The 21310-nt window shown below is 35.5% G+C and overlaps 1 non-coding gene across 1 annotated transcript; it reads right to left on the reverse strand.

The window, feature by feature from the left end:
- Positions 1–9910: 9910 nt before the first annotated feature.
- Mir2009 (microRNA mir-2009) lies at positions 9911–10010 on the reverse strand. Its single transcript, NR_036426.1, has one exon. It is a non-coding gene; the product is annotated as a microRNA mir-2009 (primary transcript).
- Positions 10011–21310: the final 11300 nt, after the last annotated feature.

Below are 21310 nucleotides of genomic sequence, written 5' to 3' on the forward strand. Positions count from 1 at the left end.
GCAAATAATGTGTACAGGTCTCGATGAGACATGCAACCCCTCCACCCCCCCCCCCCCCTCTCCGAAAAAATATGGATACTAGATCCATGCAAATTTCAAATAAAGAAATCAACCGGCATGTGGAGAAGTATACACACTTTGAAATTAGAGGTCATAGTAAAGTTATGTGAAAAAATCTTTTGATTATTTTTATTTGCCATTTGGTTGCTATTCCTCCATAAAAAAAAAACCTTTCACCTGACATCTGTTGCAGACATGGTATTCCTGAATAAGGCTCTCTACTGGCCAAAGAAGAAATTGTATTCAAACTGAATTGAATCTCAGAGATTCTTCTTTAATCTTGTTGAATTTCATTATTTCCTTGTATGCCTAGAGAAACGGAAAAAGTGGCCACTGTAGACAGGTAGCCCTTTTAGAGAGGTGGCCACTAAGACAGGTTTGACTCATGTACATTTGAAAGATACAGTCACTCACAGAAATTTCTTATTCTTGTTCTTGAAATGAAATGGAATGATATTCCAAATATGATGTGAATTTTCAATTCTAAAATATGTAAGATTTGTCATTTATTAAACTCTAGATGCTTTTAAATACTTGAGTAAATGGACCTTGAATTCATTTTGTCTATGAATATTCTTGAACTTATTGCCATTCTTCCAATCTTTATATAAATACATGCATGTTGCAGCCAAAGCTTTCCTGAAGAGAGCCCTCTACTGGCCAAATAACAAATTATAATTATTCATGCCCACTGTATTTTGTATCCACAGAAAATCAGTCATTATGTTTGGTAGAAACTCCTCTTCTTCTCCTCTTTTGTTGTTATAGTTAAAAGCATTTCAGGTTCCTGGTAACAAATAAGATATTGTATTTACCCTGATATCAAGTAAGATTGAAAATTTGCAAAAAGGAAGGGAAGATTCCACATTGATCAGTGAAATCCTGTCTAAATTCCAAGAAAGGACTAGCAATTTTTGAATGTTTTAAGATTATAATGAATCAAAATCAAATTTTAACTCTATGATCCCACATGCACATTAAATTTCCTTAATCTTGTCCACAATGTTTCACAGATATATATTTTGTCTTAGTTTTTGTGCCAAAAATACAGTTTCAAGAAATTGATACCACAGATGGACAGAATTCTCATCCTCTCCAGGGGGGGGGGGGGGGGGGGGGGGTGGGGGGCTGGTAATCTATCAGGGCAGACCCCTTGTAGTGCTAACCCATCATAAGTCTTATTGATTTTTTTTTACCTGGGCCTTATCAGTTTTTTGATACATCACTTCAAACAAACATATTTATGTCTCCCTCTATCTAGAGCTATTATCAGCAACCAAGAAAAGAATTATTTTGATAAATCTAGCTGTGTACAACAGAAACAACTAGCTCCTACAGTTGTTGATTTGATGTTAATGAATGAAAACTTTAAATAATAGAAAAACAATAACCTCCTTATCCTTCCTATCTTCTTATAGATTAGTCTCTTCTTTTTTTTTTGCTTTTGTTTGCAGAATATACGTAAGAAAAACAAGATACTAGATCAATTAAAAAAATCTTTAGCTACTGATCTGATCCTACTCCAGGATCTCCTGTTTGATAAAATGTTTAGTGTGGGATTTTTAATTCATGCCTAGATTATTAGTAATCACTTGTCACTAGTGACAATAGATGGTTAATATTACTTCTCATTATATAATAACAGTTATATTCTCACTTCTCTTAGATTAAAAGTAGGCCCTACCTCCTTTCACATAATTCTGAAAAAAGATGTTTTGAATATGGATTAGTCTGTTAATACAAGGGAAATGACAAATGAAACGTGATTATTATTCAAAAATGAAAGAAAAAAAAGTTGATATTAAAGAGGATATATTATACCATATAATTTCTCCCGATTAAACTACATACCGACCTTTCGAGATGTGTTTTCAAAAGATAGATAATCTAGAAATGTTTGGTATTACTAGTCCGTACATGCATGTATCAAGACAAATGAGAAAGACCTTTGCTCCTCAGGTGAACCTTAAAGTACAATGAGGTTTAAGCAAATACTATAGATAAGATAAGGCCTGAAGGAGAATTTCGGCACTTTGAAAATTGATCACTTAGTCACATTTACATAACGCATGTGCTGTATCATTACGGTGAGGTATTTTCTTTAAAGTGAGCAGGCCGGGGCATCACCAGTATATAACTTTAATGTTAATGAATATCATGCCAGGGAGAGTAGTGACCGAGAACTTTCATCTTTTCAATAGTTACGGCACCCTCTTAGGACATAAAAAGTTTCATATCACCCTTATCCCAGATACATTACAGAAGATTCATTTTGCATCACTTTGGTACTCAGCTAGCGCATTTGCATTTGGGGGGGGGGGGTTACCCCTCCCCCCCCACCCCTCCCCCCCCCCCCCCCCCCCCCCCCCCCCCCCTCTAGCGATGCCCATGAGAGTGAGGCTCGTATGGGTTCAACTCGTTCAAGCCTCGGCCAGGGGACTCTATCCTTTTCATCCCCAGGTAGGTCCCCTGGAATTAAATATTTAATCATTTTGTCAGTACTTACTTTGTCTTAAGTATACAAATCGCTGTGAAGGACATCTAATCTTCCCAGATATCTAAACTCATTGGAACATGGACAATCTAGACAAAATCCAGTGGTGAACAAATTTTGTTACACATTGATTTGGTCAAACAGTATCCTTTGGTTGTGATATACATTTTTTCCGCAAAACTTCATTTTGAAATTTTCTCGCTAAATTTCTGACCTTGTTTTGTTGAATCCCATACTTACCAGATGGAATTGGATCTATTTTGGTGGACCTGTCACAAACCCAGGATCAATTGGTCCGATCCCAACCTCTACTACTGTGTGGCTGTCATCATATTCAATCCAGTCTTCTGGAACTGTGTAAGTGATAATGGTCTACGGTAATGTCTAGCTGACTCTCTGTATATATGTTACATCTTAATTATTTTGCTTACTAATATTATATGTTATATGGTGTGCTTAAAAAGTATTTAGTGCAATAGCCATAATGTGCTTAATATCTACTCAAGGATGCCTGAGGTTCAATATAATCTCATACCTACGGAAGCTTGCCTTTTTGTCTCTCACAAGATCGCCTTGGCAAGTTTTAACAACTTGGCATCTTTTAAAACTCGCCTTCTTGCCTTCCTTTCTCAAACTTGAGGCCAAGGCGTCACGTTGAAGATGAGATGGCGAGTAGGTAAAACTCACCAAGGCGCCTTGCTTGAGACGATATCAGGCCTCTTTTAATACAACTCGCCTCCTCGTCTCAAAGAAGGTGCCATGACAAGTTTTAACTACTTGCCTTCTCGCCTTCTTGTCTTCAACATGGTGCCTTGGGGAGTCAAAGAAGCCGCCTTATCGCTGCACGTTTATTCTTATGTAAACACAACTTTCTGTGCATACAAACTTCCTATTGGCTGTGCAAATAATAGTTCAAATGTTGTTGAGAAAAACATGTATATACACTGTTTACAAGTCATGTTTCCACAGATATAACTACCGGTAAACAAATGAAATATTTAGTATCTTGCTGTTGTGCTTGTAGAATCAGATTATATTAATATGTCAATAGTTTCTTGCTGCCATAATTATTTGGTGACTTGTTGCATGTTTTCATTTGATATGTTTGAGTGAGAATCTGAGCAGATCAAACAAAGTTATAACTTAAATTCCTAATTACTTTTTAGGGAGGGTGTTTATATTTGAGGTTTGTTTTTGCAAGTTTGATTTTTTTCAAAACTCTTTTTGTTCCCTGTTTTACTCTTAAAAATTGTGCATTTTAGTGTCACCCACTCTTGTAAATGTTCTTTATTCAAGTTCTAATCTCATTCATGCACTTGGAATACATGTATAGCATATTTTAAGCTAATGTATTTGTCATTGTGACTTTCAATGAGAATGAACTCCTATTAAGCGCATGAAGGTTAGAATTTGACCCATGTAAATAATTTAGTCTAACCACAAATACTGACTTTGCTATTTATGTCAGAGCAGTGGCGGATCCAGGGGGGGGGGGGGGTTGCCCCTCGTTTTCCCAGCCTTAAAAAAAAGGTGAGGAAAGAGAGAGCGATGGAAGAAAAAATGAGAATGTTATGAAAACTCCACCCCACCGCAAGCTACCGGTATGCAAAATGTGTACATAAAGCCAATGTGTTCTCTATGTGCACACATTGGCTTTACCCCTTGCCCCCCAACCCCACCCCCTTTGAAAATCCTGGATTTTACACTGCAGATTGACTGGTATAAGTATGGATGTGACAGAGACATTTGCACAGTTCACAACTGCATTTAACATACATAAAATTATATCTGATTACTACATTCCTTCGTAGTAAAAGGTGTAAAGTTGTGACTTCATAGTAACATGCCTCTAACTCATTAAATTAACATCAATATTTGTCAAGATTTATATGTTTTCAGAGAAATAAATTATCAATTTCAAATTAATATTTCAATGTCATAGCTCGTACCCTATTTGAATTTTCCCTCTTTGCAACTGACAAACTTGCAATTACTTTATTTCACTTTTGGAGGTAAAGTAGTCCATCCTAGAGCAAGGCGATTAACTTATTTTTCTCACATCTGTTCTCTTGCCCATATTTTCCCAGGGATGAGCGGTAATCCATTGGTGAAATTATTGATTTGTTCTGACTTGCTATTCTTCCAGTCTGAGAGACAGTACCCTGCCACTTTAATCGCATCTTCTATCACCTCAATGAATTATTGAGTGATATAGTCTTTACAAATACAAAAAATATCTCTGTCTGTGCCTTCTTCTCTCTCCCCCATGTCTTCAGCATTACCCTCCCCACTCTATCTATCTATCTCTCTCTCTCTCTTTATCTATCTATCCCTCTCTCTTTATCTATCCATCCCTCTCTCTCCCTATCTCTTTCTCTCTTTCTATCTATCTTTCTTTCTCTCTCTCCCTATATCTCTCTCTCCATATCTCTCTATTCCTCTATCTTTCTCTATATTTCTTTCTTTCTCTCTCTCTCTCTCTCTCTCTCTCTCTCTTTCTTTATCTTTCTCTCTCTTTCTTTATCTTTCTCTCTCTCTCTCTCTCTCTCTCTACCTCTCTCTCCCCTATCTCTCTCTTTCCTGCCTAGAAACATAGTATTAGGCACGTCAAAAATTCACCTTATTAATATCATTATTTCTCTCAATCTCTCCCCTCTTTCTTTTATTATGCCTTCATTTCTTGTTTGTTGTCTTTGGTTTTTGCAGGAGTTTAAAATGCTAAAAAATGTCGGGAAAATCCTATTAAATTCCTATTAATGTAGTCATCAGATCTTGTAATGTCTAAAAGTTCATTTTAAAAATGTTAGTGCAGTACTTAATTTTTTTTAAACTTCCATTAATCTTCCATCTCTATCTGACTTATTTTCTTTCTTCTTATATTCTATTTCTATGATCTTTTCAACATGTTTATTTCATTCACCTAAAAGTAAAGCAAAGGTTCATATAGATAGATTAATTACACTTATATATGGAACTGAATACTCAGTTGACCAATGGTCCGCAAGACTAATGCTGTACTCATAGACTAATAATGCTGGTCATCGGTCATTGGTCTAGTGGGCAATCAGTCCAATGAACCCTTTGAAAATTTTCAAATGGTCCACAAGACATTTTTTGTCTTGCTGGCAGTCAATCTAGTGGGCTTAATCTTAAAGACAAAGAAAAGAAACTGGCAAGAGGTAGAAATATAGGGAGAGTAATTGTTACTATTAACTGTCTGGAGCTGTAATTTTTTTTTTTTTTTTTTTTTTTTTTGGGGGGGGGGTTGAATAGCTGTCATTTTCTCAATTTGTCACTTAAAAAAAGATAGGATAATCAAAATGAAATGATGCTCGTAAATATAAACTGCAAGGTGTTTCAGACAATGTCCCACCATATTGTTTATTCCTATCAAGTCTCCTATTGTCTGTGAGCAAGAGAGCAACAAGTTGTTCGCTCGCATATATCAATATTCCCACCACCGGGCAACCTCAGTGGTGAGAAACCGCCCATCTGACGTAAACCGTGATCAATGGACGACGCTCATCTATTGATCTTAGAATTGTTTCTTGTACTTTCATCTGTGAACCATTCCTGTTCTAGAACAGATGCTAGTAGATGGATTAATATCATTATAACCAGATAACACAAACATGTGTGTCAGAAAATAAGAATCAATAAAGTTGGTATTTATCTTGGGTTCTGTATTCTACTTAGCTAATTAATAATCTGTTCAAAGTAAAGGAAAGAGAAGGGGATAGAGGTAGAGAAAGTTTTCAGGATCACGATAACGTAATTATAGTATTAGTATATTCTATCACTCCACTTGAGATGCTATCCATCACACAGTGACAGTGTCTTTGTTCCTTCATAATTATCTTCTAATATTGTATGTATATATGCTTAATCCAGTAAAGATTTCTTTAGCAGGTATCTGTCTCATTTCATGAGGGGGTGTTTTACTATATTCACAGGTTTTTTCATTTTGCCCCCCCCCCCAAAAAAAAAAATAAAAATAAAATAAATAAATAAAACACCCAACAGCAACAAGCAAACATGGAAGATGTATTTCTCATTGTTGCTGATGTGGTTTTAAGGAGAATCCTCAAATTTTCGAATTTGCTCAAAGAGAAGAAACAGAAATACAAATTGTCAAAATCCAAAATTAACATTTTAAAATTTTGATTTATTGTTGATAGCTAAGCTATACCCTTTTACTTCTGGTAATATTAATGGACAAGTATGATCATTTCAAATATTCACATGCAGTATTTAAGAGATGGATTAATACGGTAGACGAAAAGAGAGAGAGAGATATGTGTGTGTTTGTGTGTCTGAGAAGAGAGAGAGAGAGAGAAAGGATGGACAAGCTAAAGAGAAAAGAAAACAGCATCTGTTTTAGGCTTAGATGTACTTTTTTTAATTCATCCATTATGTAATTTCAATCTTCCACATAATTTTTGTTTTCCACTTATATAGAAGTAATCTAGAGATGCATGGATGATGATATGAACTGTCAGAATATCTTCATTGTCATTTTGTAACTAAAAGAACATAACTTACAACACTGTTGCAGATTGTTATGTAATATCTGTCTCATGTTAAATGAGGAAAGAGATTAAGTTCAGGATCTAAAAAACACTGCATAGTGCTATTATGATGTCATTTTATATATCATTAGCAATGAAAGATGAACAAAACATTTCTTACAAGACTCATGTCTATAGATACATTATCTAGCTAGTATGTAGCAGACATTGGCCCTTTGGTTCTCTTCTGTAAAAGCCACTTGACATCCTGCTTCATTTAATGTTCATGATACACTTTTACAGCCTCACTCAATCAAGTTTCTTTCAAATCATGCTTTGCTGCCCATGCTAATTGAGAACCCAATTCCCTCCCTCAACATGCCTTATATTATATTAAGAGGACAGTGCTTTGTCATCTTACTTTAATGTCTTTTGATGTGATACTTGTAGGTTTGCTATGCAAATGTGTGACATCAAGTGAGGTATTTAATCAAATTATCTCAATAAATTAAAATAGGTTTAAATTTAAAAGAAACAGTCTGATTGAATTTCCAAGTTCATCTAAAATACATGAATATGACCACTACTCAAGAATAATCATATTGTCATGAAAATTGGGAGCTATAAGATAAGGATGGACTTTCCCAAATATATATTTTTAGATATATCAAAGGGAAAAAAGAGATTATTGTCAATGTTCATCAATTTATTGACCCTGTTCTAATGAGGTCTCCAGAAACATTGTCAATGCTAGTTATAAGAAGCATTTACTGATCCTAACTCATTAATTATTTTGAATATTAACTACCAGTTATAAGGATCATTTACAGATCATGATCTAGTGACTATCTTTTCTACAAAGATCTTTAAAAACAGTATTTATACCTTCTGAGTGCTGAAATACACTTCAGAGAGTAAAGTAAGGGACCAAAGTCCTAAAATTTAGGTATATAATAATATTGGGAAGAAACTGATATGGGGTCAATATGTATTGTGGACTGATGAATTTTTAATAGCCATTTGATGTGTATTCATGTGAAATACCATCATGAGAAAGTATATGAAGGGTGACCTTATATTACTTTGATTTGGATATGTGGGACTGGTTTAATAGTGACATCAGAAACGGGTTCAGATAGAGAGAGGCAGTAAACACTGAGAAGGAAAGAGAAAAAAGTAGAGGGGAAAATGATGTTTTATATATTAAGACTTTGAATATGTAGGGCTGTATGTATTATGTGGGGAGGTTTCTTTAGTTACATTGGTTCATTCTCGCCCCTGTTGAAAGAAAATATTTTTGAAGAAAACAGTTCTTTGGATCTTCTCAAAGTCATATGCACCATTTTAAAATATACAATTTCATCTTACACAGCATTCAAGTTTGTGTTAACCTGAACTATTATATTTAAAAAAAAATCAATTTGTTGTTTAAAAAAGGGCACAATGCATAGCATACTTTGATGTAAAAAAAAAGTTCCTTAAACAAATTCTCCATTGTGTATTAAATTCTAAAATCACTTTGATTTTTTCAAAACAATTTATGAATTGTTTGAAAATAATTTTTGTATGAAGTTTATGAAAAAATAATCCTAAGGAAAAAGAATGTCTATATGTACAGGTTTACATAGCAGTAAATCTTGTTTTTACTTTGAAGAAACTTCTTGATTAAAAGTCTATATTTACATGTCTTTTAGATGGTAATAAAACTTTATTATACAGTTTTTGCTTTAGACGAAAAACTGCCTTGATTGTTGATTGTTCCAAAGTTTGCCCATATAGTGTCTCTTTTAATAGCTCAAATCTTAGATGAAGGTAAACTTAACCATTTAAATGGAAATAATATATTTTTGACACTTAGATTAAATTCTATGTTACATTATTTAACAAACCATAATATAGTTTTACCAAAGGGATTTCAGTACTTTATAATAATAATAGCCTAATAGTCCACTCCAAATTTTATTAAACCGAAACGGAAATTCTTTTTGCCCAATTGATCGTGAGCCCGGCAGCCACTGAGCAGCGCCAGATCGACGTTGCTCTATCCCTTATTGTTGAACGCCAAACAAGGTAGCAACAACTCCCATCTTTTAACGTCTTTTGGTATGACGCGGCCGGGGTTCGAACCCACGACCTCCCGGAGAGATCCATTTTACTAAAATTTCTACAGAGATTTACATACATGTATAAAGAAGAAGGGTTATGAACTTAAGAAACAAGAAACAAGAAAATGAAAATCGAATGTCCTGCATTTCAATACTATATGTATGTCTGGTTGCACCTACCGGTATATATTTTTTTATTTAAAGGGGAAAAAAGAATAGTGTTTCTCAGTAGTGACCTAGTGCACTGATAATATATTTTCAAGTAGTTACAATAGATGATAAATTCCTTAGATATATATGAATACTACTTTCATTTTGATTATTTATTTTTATTTGAAGAAAAAAAAAATCTAGTTTTGTTGGTTGCCTATATATGTACATGTATATGTATATATGTATATCTTGTACCACAATGACATAATTTCGTTTTTTTTACTTTTACACAAAGATACAATACTGCCACTATCGCTGCAATGTATTGCAACAAATAGCACAGTATCAAGTGAAGATGTGAACAAACTAAACTCTATTAGCCTACACTAGCTGTTCTTTCAGCTACTGAGAACATTTACACAAGGTATCAAACAGTACTTGATCCTTGCTGTGGTACATAATAAATTAAATTGTAAAAAAATCACCTGCATCATAGAAGCTATTCTCATAGCTTCTTCTACTTTTCTAGTGTTTAAATCTCAATCTAGAGATGGTTGCGGAAGTGTCGTTTTCCTTGGGAAGTTTGAAGTGATGATTCACAGCGATCTGTGTTCTTTGTGGGACAACTCATGGTCTTATATAATTCACAGGAGCTGTTCCACAAAAACCAAAGATTACTGAGGATTTGAAGTATAATCTGGCAGACCAGGAATCCAAGATGACCAATGTAGTGGTGTGCATTCCCCTGCCGTTACATCACGGGTAGATTGGTGGAAGAAAGACGTTCCAAGCGGGGTCGTTGATCAGTGATAGTCTAGATGGTTGTGTAGAGTAGCCATGCTGACATGATTTATTATATGACATAGACAGAGTCAATTTTCTTTTTGGGGCACTACCTTGGCTAACAATAGATCAAGGTGAGCTGCTGAAATAAATGGCCCATCCTTACTGTCAACTGTCAGAAAGTCTTTCTAATAACTTCTGTTAGTCTGCTCAATATCATTAAGCAAGAGGGTACCTAGAAATCCATCATTAACCAACCTATAACAACTCTACTATATATGAACCACTGCAGTACAGCCACGTGTAGGATACTATCATTGGATTTTAACCTCTTTTTTCAGTTCCCCTCTTCTCAATTTGATAGGACAATACTTTCAATAACCCGTCTAGATAAAAGGAGAAAGGGTTTAGTTACATAACGCACGCCACAGCCTACCCTATTCTTCTCCCATTAATTGTCTTTCTGCACTCATTCTTACTCGGGCAGTCTAAGCTTCACTCCATAGTTGTCTATGAAGACTCAATCAACCTCAAGCTTGTAACTGAAGCAGGAATGCCTCGGTACAGAAAACTATGAATGTCAGCTAGAAGAAGCACAAGGAAATGTGCTTACTCAGTGTGCTTGCTCAGAAACATGGAACAAAGGAGCCTTTCCTCCATCCTTATGTATACAGGCTACTGAATAATAGATGTCGAGTGAAAGGAAATTCGAAGGATACTCAACTGGGCAGACTAGAATGAAATCTTATCTTGTTTAATTAAGACCCTACAAGAGGAAACCATGTTTGATGTAACGTAGGTAAAGTGTTTTTTGACCAGGCTTTGAATAACTAACTAAAAATATAAGATGACAAGGATTTTAAAAAAATGTTTAGTGATCGAACGAAACAGGCATAACTTTGAGCAGAATATATTATGGAAAGTAATTATATCACCTGCATGGAATTTATAGGTTTTGCAATGTAAGTTGAATAAAAAGACGAAATTAAAAGTTTTGAATATTTTACAAACAGTAACTATAAACCTTTGAATCTTGTACATGAAAGTTCATTAGTAAATATTTAAAACAATTTCTTAGCTCATTCATGATACTCAGTGGAATAAGAAAAACATTGTCAGTACTATTCTAAATATTCTAACACAGTACAAGTACATTTACATTTAAACAAATCGTAAGTGCAGCATGAAAACTAATACATTGAGATACCAAACTATTACAACTGTAGAAGGATATATTCTAAAAAAATATATACAGTGGTAAATCAAACTTGATTAGTTTAATTATACAAGATGGTACAACTATACTGCAGGTTGGTATGTATGTAAAGCCATAGCTCCTACTATAAGTCTTACCACAGACACCTGTAGGCTGTAACTCCACGCAGAACCAGCGGGATCTTACCAAGAGTGCATGACTTATCCCTGGAAGCAGCAGTTGACTAAGTGGTAGTAAAACCCGCCAAACTCTCTCTTATAGATGAGTAAGGTGATCTATACCTCTGCATTATTAATGCCCCAAGCCAAACCGGGCGCCCATTCACCCAACCTGTAACCGATTCTCATTGGCTCTTCCTCTCATCTTCATTTGCCTTACAATGGGCAAGTACCTCCCTGTGAGGAGCTTAACTCAAGATTATATTCCACCCCCCCCCCCCACTCTCTCTCTCTCTCTCTCTCCTTCTCTCATTCTCTCTTTCAGGGCCTACTGAACTTGTTGAAAGTAAAATAGATACCGAGGAGGACAATAGAAACCTCTGGCTTCCCTAGATGGGGAGAGGGAAGGGCCTCCATTGTTCATCTCTACTCAAAGTATTTGATGGGAAACGGAGCACATTTCTTTTAAGAAGTCCTTGCACGATTCTCTACTATGGGGAAGACACCATATGTGACAGACACTTAGTCTTAGAATGACAGACCTGCATGTGTCCGTCAAAAAATATGAAAGATGTCGGACTCTATCACCGAATGTTGTTTCTCAATCTCTTCGTAACCCTCATAATTATCTTTAAAAGTTCTAAATCACTCTGTGTCAAACGATTAATTCAAATTTGTCAAATGTTGTCAAAATCTTCAGAAACACTGTCAAAAGTCTTTATGTTGAGAATAGTTATATTTTGTTTGTGTGTGAAAGTTTTTCTGTGTGAACTCATGAACTGGCTGGCCTCCTTTCTTTTTCACTTAAAAAGCTGATTGATCAACAATAAAGGTGGTTATTGGAGGTTAGATAGAACAGACTGCTGTTTTCCCACATGTCTTTACTAATCCTCAGCAAGAAAGAAAGTCACAGAAGTATCTTTGTCAGATATCTGACTCATTGCAAATGTATCTTGAATATGAAAAAATGAGAGTTTTGATATTCTTTATTAACTGTGATAAAACGTGATTTAGGAAATTAGATATTGCTATACTTTCCTATCTGAACTAGAGAAAATAGATATATCATAGATTTTTTCCATTTTATATATATATAAATACAGTCAAACCTGTTTTAATGACCATCTGTATAGAAAGACCACTTTTTTAATTTCCCTTAAAATATGGTTTCTCAGTGAAACCTGTACAGGTGTACATAAAGACCACTGTTCTTGTTTCACTTGAGTAGTCTTTATATACAGGTTACACTGTATATCTTTTAAAGTAGCAATGAGTGCTACTCTCCGACAGCATCATTTTAAAAACTTTTAAATCTGATTTACACAAATCTACTAATGGGTAAATCAACCCCCTCCCCCTTTCCTACAGAACACGAAACTTTCTGTGTTACTTGGTTGGTGAGGATTAATAGTGATGCAAAGTTCATAAGTGCAATGACTTGGGTTTTGAACCTGGACCTTCTAGTACTAAAAGCACCACTCTGATCACCTGTGCCATTACCCAGGCCCATATGTTAATAATCAATGATTGCACTCAATATCTTATTTAAACTAGTGATACAAGAAAGTTTGATTTTTAATTTTTTTTTTTTTTGGGGGGGGGGGGAGGAATATTTTTTACAAATTTGTCATGAAACACCATTAAATAACCAAACTAGAAAAAATACAAGTGTTATCAATTTGAAAATGAATATTGACGAATGCAGATAAAGAGTGCAAGTGATCGATAGATAGTCTTTAGGGGGTAAAGTGAAATGCTTGTCTGGTAGCCTTGGCTCCATGGTCTACCAGTTTTGGTAGTTGCAAGGAAGGAAGATAACATTCCAGGGTCATTCATGTTGCTACATTGCTTACTATCCTTCAATATGTTCCACCTTCTGGGCATGTAGCATCTCACAAAACAAAAGAATTCAAAAACGTTCCCAGGCTGTCCAGTCCAAACAAACAATATGAAATAATAGAGTTAAATAAGAGCGATGAATAATTGATTTAGGATAAACCTACCGTTAGATAATCCATTGATTAGGCTTGCTCTGCGTGCTGCTCTTCTTAATCCTGTGGAGGCCATGTTGTTTTACAAAAATAAACTCCCACCGTTTTTCTTGCTTTTATCTCCTCTCCTGTCACTGATGATGATGATCAATAAATTTGAGCCTGTGATCGAACAGAAAAGTTTGAAGGTAGTTGGTTGAATGGGTTGCATCTAGGAGGGCATGGAGATGAAAGAGAAAAGTCGTTGGCGGGGTTTGTCCGATCATGTGATTGGTCTATGAAGAGAAAGTTTGAAAAGTAGAACTCACAAAGTGTAACACTCCCTGTCTAACTGCAATATATTTAGAGCATGATTATATTATACTAATTCTTTTATTTCCTTTTTTTTCCATGAAAATACATTCAATAGAATATGCAAAAAACAATGTAATAATTATTATGCATCATATCGGCAATGTTTGTTTCATTATACAATGTCTATAATATGAAATAAGAAAACTTTATGAAAAAAAGCTGTGTGGCTTTGTAAAGAAAAAAGTAATTTAAGTATAGATTCTGAATGTTTTTGATAAACACATTAAAGAAGTATCAGTCTATGGTTTACCGTTTTTTTTATATTCCCTTCTATTCTCACTAAGATTTATTTGTCAGCTCTGTGAGAAACTGCTTGAATCAGTATAAATTGAATGATGTATATATTCACTGTTGCAACTTAAGTGCTATAGTAGTTTTTTTACGTTGTAATGAGCACAGCAAATTACTCATATTGACATTTATAAAAAAAAAATCAAACACCCCATTTCATTGTCATGGCCAAAGCAATGGCAGAAAAGATGAAATGAAGGCAATACAAATATAAGAATATGGAATTAAAAATTAAAAAGGGAAATTTTTAAAAGTTTAGATTTGGTAATTCATGTTTTTCTCCCTGCTGCAGAACCCTGTAAATGTCAATTTCAGTCATTTAAATAAGGTTTACAAATAATAGTGAGGTGCTATAATAATGCCACTGACTGTTTGTCAATACATACAAAGGTAAAGGGCAATCCAACTCTTGTAAGAAGTACATTTGTATGAAAACAGACAAATACGAGAGATAGAATGGTGGAAGTTTGAAATAAATTGGACCAAATGATAAGGGGGTTATGAATGTTTGAAATATGAGATCACTAAATCTTTACAAATCTCAAATTGCCAATTTCATAAGTTTGTTGTGATGTAGCCATGGACAACTCTCTGTTTTTTTTTTTGTACAAAAATACAATTGATTTATCTTTTTCTCCCAAGTGCTTTCCTGCTTGGGGCACTACTCAAAATATATCAAGGGTGGCATATCATCATAGATCCTGTAGAAAGAAAAGACCCTCCTGAGGCATACATTTTGACAAATTGACATTTTAGTCATTTTGTGTGTTGAAAAAAATGAGAAAGTTCTCCGGTATACGGAGACATTACTGATTCGGCTTATTTGATAGGCCAATACATATGGTGATTACAAATTTTAAAAATTCAAAACATTCTTATTTTAGTTATTTATTATCAGATTTTGACATTTCATTTCAATTCCTTCTCTGATTTGACTGCTTTCTTTTAGAGAAATTGTCTATTAAAGGTCTGATTTTCCATTTGTGCTTTTAACTTCGTGAAGTTATATTGATATGAATGCAGGCTCTCCCATTACTTTTATTCAACAGTCATGGTATTTTTCCTGGAAGTTACCCTGATCAAAGTTTTCAGATTTTAAGTTAATTCATTCTGCTATATGTTCTTATTTTATCTAATCATATGGAGCATTTTATTAATGATTACAGCTTCACACAACCAAAGTTACTGTTAGCAGACATTTCTAAGCATGTACTTGTCAAAGACATTATTTACATTTCATATTTCTAGAGCCAAAAAATGGATGAGAAATGTTGGTTTTTGAAATGCATGAAATTTTAGAGAAAGATAAAGTTTCGGATGGTTGGATATAAAGTTGGTTAATTTTAAAAGTGAGGAATCCTGCTGCAACCTGTTTTTCAATCTATGTTTACAAGTATTTAAAAATCATTATATGACCCCAATGTAAGAAAAATTCATTTGTGTTTGAGTTTGTTTAGAGCAATCTGAATGATGATTGAAGTATTGAACCTGTAAAATAAATGAGGGAAGCCCTGCATGTGCTGTCAGGACTGGTCCATAAGAGGATCAAGTCAGATACAATATACTTTTTATCCTGAAGCACCCAAGCTGTGGGCTAATTATCTTCTACAATGAACCTGATTGTTGTTCCAACATGTTGGCCCATGTTGGCCCTAATCAATAGATGTAAGAACATATTATTTGACTTAAATTTTCTGATCCTTCCTTTCACTTAAGCCTAAAGAACATCCTATCCTCAAGTTAATCTATTGTTTAATTGAAAAAGACTGGAGAGGACCGGGTGAAGGATAAAAGAGAGTTGGGGATTAAATTGTTCCAATTTGTGCTTTGGAATAGATTATCCAGATAATGCCCATGTTATGCCAGAAAAGTTTGAAGGAAAGAAACCAGTTTTACAAAGTGGTCTGACTGAGGATGTGTTCATATGCAAGAAGTTCCTTGTTTGATTGGTGTACAGGATATGGTAGGAGGGAGCTGGTGTTATTCAATTAAATACAAAGTTGCAAATTGACACTCAGATGTTTGAAATACACTGAAATGTCATCTTCTCAGAATCTCAGCTGACACGGTACATCTCCAGCATTTCAGAGTTTACAACTAAATTATCATACCCCTCTCTCTATGTTCACTGAAAATGAAAGCTTATACTTTGACTTTGACACACACTGTAGATATTTAATGAATGTATGTACTTCTATGTTCTTATTTACCGAAAATTGTTAGGAAAATATGTCAACACCTTGACAACATGAGTATCAAGTTGAGTGTATCGATGAAGATATATCTATGAAAAAATGTTACAATATTCTGCTCTCTTTTTTTTTACCCCCTTCCTTTTTTTGTGTATATATATATATATATATATATATATATATATATATATATTTATTTTCTTAGCTATACATTAATAAAAATTAATTCAAATGGAATGATAACGCAGCGAATATTGCTCTGCTATAACTGTATTGAGGTAGATCCTGTATTACCCAAAACCAAGATTTAAATTTGTTTCAAAGAAATTAAAACAAAAAATAGTATGTTAAAATAACTCTGCAACACATAGACTTCTAAGCTTTATATAGACTTTTAATTAATATCTTTAATATTCTATGAAATAATAATCTTAAAGAATTCAAACAATATTAAAAAATATGTTCTTAAATGATACATTCTTTCATTATTACGGTATTAATGTAATCTTGGCTCGTACGTTGTCCAGAAATATATAGTTTGCTGTTTGTTTCTAAAGAAAGCAAAATTACAGAAACTGTATCCATCTTACCTTTTTGACTGATGTCGTCTTCTTGCCCGATGTACTGTGAGAACCTCAACACCTGTCATACTTCTCTCATTTAAATACTTTCTCAACTTTCAAGGGTAGGGACCCATTACCCCCTCCCCACTATCGGAGCCCCCTTTGATGACCCCAAGACAATAGGGAGGGGTATACAATCTTACCCCCTCTAGATGTCAGATTACATTCTTTGCATGAGAGACCATGAAAGAGAGAATGAGAGGAGGAGGGAGATAGGGAGCTAAGAGGAACAAACATAATCCCTTTCTATTATTATCTTAAACAATGATACAGACCTATATATGGATCTCTTTCATGTAAATCCTTGGATCTTGTCTAGTTATTGGCGGAATAACAATATTTTAAACACATATAGCAACACTTACATCCATCTGTCATTGATTGGGACATATATGTGTATGTGATCAATGAGTCTAGAAGCTTAGCTTTTACGGTAATAACAAGAACATTGCTGAATCATTAATGAAGAGGGTTTTGATTGGTTGCTTTTAGTTGTTTTTATTACATTCAATCGATCTAAAAAGCAAATTTTGCCCTCATCATTATGTGTAGTTGAAGGTGTGATGTACGAAGGACTGTTGTTGGCAACCAGTGTAGCTAGAAATTTAGGTCGAAAATGTTAAAATTCAGAGATGAAGATGAAGATTCATCTGCTGAATAGTTAATTCAAGAAACTCTGTCATTCTAAGATGAATGTTCTGTGCACTCTACAGAACAGTAATTGAATATGGAATACCCATTTGGCTTCCTCACAAAAAAAAACATATATATGGTCTCTGGAATCCATTTAAAGAGGTTTCACAGTTTTGTTTTTTTGTATGATCAGGCAAATTCTCTTACTTATTCTGAATGCTTACAAAAAATAAATCTCTCTCCACTGACTTTGATATTTGTCTGTTAGCTTTGTCATAAATCTTCTGGCTATATGATTTACCTGTTCGTTTCTTGCTTAGCCCAAGAGTTAGAACGCCTCATAAATTACTATATATTCAAGATTTTGCTATGTGTCTTTTATTTTACAAAATATTGTGGGAATCTTTCCTTTCAGAGGATAGAGACCTCTGTCTTAATACCTCAGTAGCAGTAGCTCATATTCGAAATGTGCTAAGGAACTATTTCTTTACTCTTCCTCCTATTGAAATGCAATTTAATGATGTGAATGTTATGCGTTGTCTGTTTGGAGCCAGAAGGGCATTAACTCTGCAGTATAGCATACAGTATGCATTAATGCTGTTTTGGCTCCAAAGAGACAATTTTGTTTTCCTCCCTTCTCACCATTCTCCCCTGTCCTCTAACTTCTCCCTCTCTCCTCTGACCTCTTCCTCTCTCCATCTCCATCTCTTTCTCTCTTCCCTTCTTCTTTTTCTCCTCCCTTTCCCTCCACTTTCCCGTCTCTCTTTTTCCCTGTTGCTCTCTTCTCTCTCTCTAAAATTTCTCTTTCAATTTTATCAAGCTTTATGATTAATAATATGCATGATGAAATTGAAACTGTATATATGCTACTTGATTAATGGTGAGAGACATGCTTGTTTTGATAATAATAATGATAAAGATGTGATTATGATATTGCTGTTATCATCATCATCGTGTATCAAAAGTTTACCACAGCGCTTATGAATCATTTGAATGATTCTCCTCTTTTCAAAAGCTTAAGATTTTGCTTTGCTGCCTCTTTAACTCTGTATTCATATTGTCTATGGTTCATTTTTCCCTTTCTTATCATAGCCTCTAATTCATGTTTCTTTTCTGTGAGGCACCAACACTCTCCCTTGCTTGCATTCTGTTTTTATATAGTACTAGCAGGACCCGCGGAAATCCCGCGGAAATAGAGGGGGGCGGGGGGTGTAAATAGATAATAGAGAGTGTCTAAATTTAAACCACCAAGAACTTTATTTGCCATTCAGGCCATTAAAAAATATACATGTTTAGCGTCCCCGCCCGCTTCCTTTTTGGGGGCCGCCTTTTACTTATTTATTTTTTGAAATTTTTTTGAATTTTTTTTTGTTTTTTGTTGTTTTTTTTTGAAAGAAAATAAAACAGCGTCCTGTCTGCTTCCTTTTTTGGGGCCGCCTCCTTTTTTTTTTTTGATTTTTTTTTATTTGAATTTTTTAAATTTTTTTGAAAGAAAAAAAACATGAAAAGCACTGCTAAAATGTATTTCTGATTTTAAAAAAGAAAAAAAAAAAATTGTCGTCCGCCATCTTGAAAAATAGCCCGAATGTCAGGGAAAATGTACGGAGCGGCCATTTTGAAAGAAAAAAAAAAAAAGGGCCTCCTCCTTCCCATTTTTCGAAAAAAACAGGACGCTAAACATGTTGTTTTTTTAATTTGGCCTTATATAAAAAAATAAAAAAACAATCCAACTGTACCGGTAGTTATTCTTTAAGCCACTGGAACTGCGTAGAGTTCCGTAGTGTGGCGTACCGACTACGCAGAACTTAGGCTGCGTATTAATGGCATAGTCCCTGCGTAGGTTATGCGTAGGCTGGCGTACAGGTTTGCTTATGGTTGGTTACTGTGTGGACAGATTTTACTGCTTTGTCGATCTGGCGTAGGGTAGCATACTGTTGCGTGGGCATGAAGCGTGCCGAAAGCACGCGAAAAAAATTAAACATGTTGAATTGTTTTCGTTCATCTTGCGTACCCCTTTCCGTCCCTCAGCATATAGTAACGTAGGCCAGCCTAGTTAGTACGCAACACTACGCAACTCTACGTATTGACCCCACGCCAATTAGTGACCTGCAAGTGTCACAAATAAAGTATTAAAAATATGCTCATCTGACCCTAATTAAACGCCTAAAACCCCCGAGCTTTCGGGGGGTTTATGGCCCCTTGAAACCCATGGACCCCACGCCTATATTACATATACACTTAACTCGCTGCGATCTGATCTCTCCCCCCCCCCCAACTTTGAAGAACGTAACCCCCGAGCTTTTGGGGGTTTATGGCCCCTTGAAACCCGTGGACCCCACGCCTATATTATATATATACACTCAACTCAGGACCTGCGGAAATCGCAAGATTCTAGAGGGGGGCGCAGGCAAAAAATTAATTTTTTCATTTCGGGGGCTCTATTTCAAATTTTTGGGAAATTTTCGTGGGCTACTTTTTCAACTTTCGGGGGCTCTTTTTTCTGGGGCTACTTTTTCATTAATTCATAAAAGGATAGGCCTACACTTTGTTGAGATTTGTTTAGTAAGCTAAGGTTTCAGGCTTCCTACTTCATAATTGCCTATTTAAAAAAAAAAAAACATTTTTCTAGTTCAATAACTAAGTTTTCATGCATTGATTTGATGCAAGAACTGTAACATAATAGACCCTAGATTGTGATTATTTTTTACCATGAATTTCGATAATCATTTTTCAAAGTAAAATTTTCACAAGAAAATCAGACAGTCGTTTAAAAACGTAGACATTAGTAATACTTTTACTAATTCTAAGCTCAGGTTTCGTAAATCTATTCACGAAACTATATTGAAATCGCGGCAATAATCATGCAAACCAACCGATAACAATTTCAAAGTGTCAAATCTCTTCGACTCGATCTCAGCTCAGCTACTACAGCGTAACTCCAGGAAGCTCGAACACCGGCGCCGCAGGCGTCGGACGCCTGCGGTGCGGGGTGCCGGTGTTGGAGCTTCCCGGAGTTACGCTGCACTGTGTGTACTGTATGGGTGTTGACTGAAGGCAGCGTGCGACTGAACTGTCAGTCCAATGGTTTTCTTGTGAAAACTTTCCTTTAGAAAATGATAATCAAAATTCAGTATACATGGCCGTAGTAATCACAAAATAAGCTTTGATTTCATACCTCCATTCACGAAAACTATATAAAAATCGCGGCAATCATGATGGAAATAGGTCTCTAAGTTTGGACGTCGACGGGAATTAGCCCCGCGTATCTCTCTGGCTTGTGCAGCTCGTACAAAGCACTCCCTATAGCAAGAGGGCTTACTCGGGGGGTAATCCCGCCCTTTGCATAGAGCATTTCATACCCAACATAATGTGAGTTGCTCGTCATCTGTCGTGTCTCTCCTTGATACGGATGTAATGTTGAATATGCATGAGGTATCTCTGTCGTCACGCATATCCTGCATTATGCATGTCGCGTCTGTTTTCGCCCTGGACGTCGACACGGAGGAGGACCTCGGGCGGAGTATAGCCAATTCGACAGAGTAGACTCTCCCGCGGACGACGGCACCGGTCACCGGTACCCCGAGGGGAGGGTTCAGGAGGAGATAGCTGCACCAACTTGGGTCGGCGATCTCATTAAAAAACAATAGAATACAAAGGCCGGCGGAGACGTCATGCCCCCCCCCCCCCCCCCCCCCCCGCGGAGCCTTAGCGTATTACTATTATAGATTATCAATGGTAAAATGTATGGT

The sequence above is a fragment of the Strongylocentrotus purpuratus genome, unplaced genomic scaffold (assembly GCF_000002235.5).
Source record: "Strongylocentrotus purpuratus isolate Spur 01 unplaced genomic scaffold, Spur_5.0 spur5_contig_836, whole genome shotgun sequence".
NCBI lineage: Eukaryota > Metazoa > Echinodermata > Echinoidea > Camarodonta > Strongylocentrotidae > Strongylocentrotus > Strongylocentrotus purpuratus.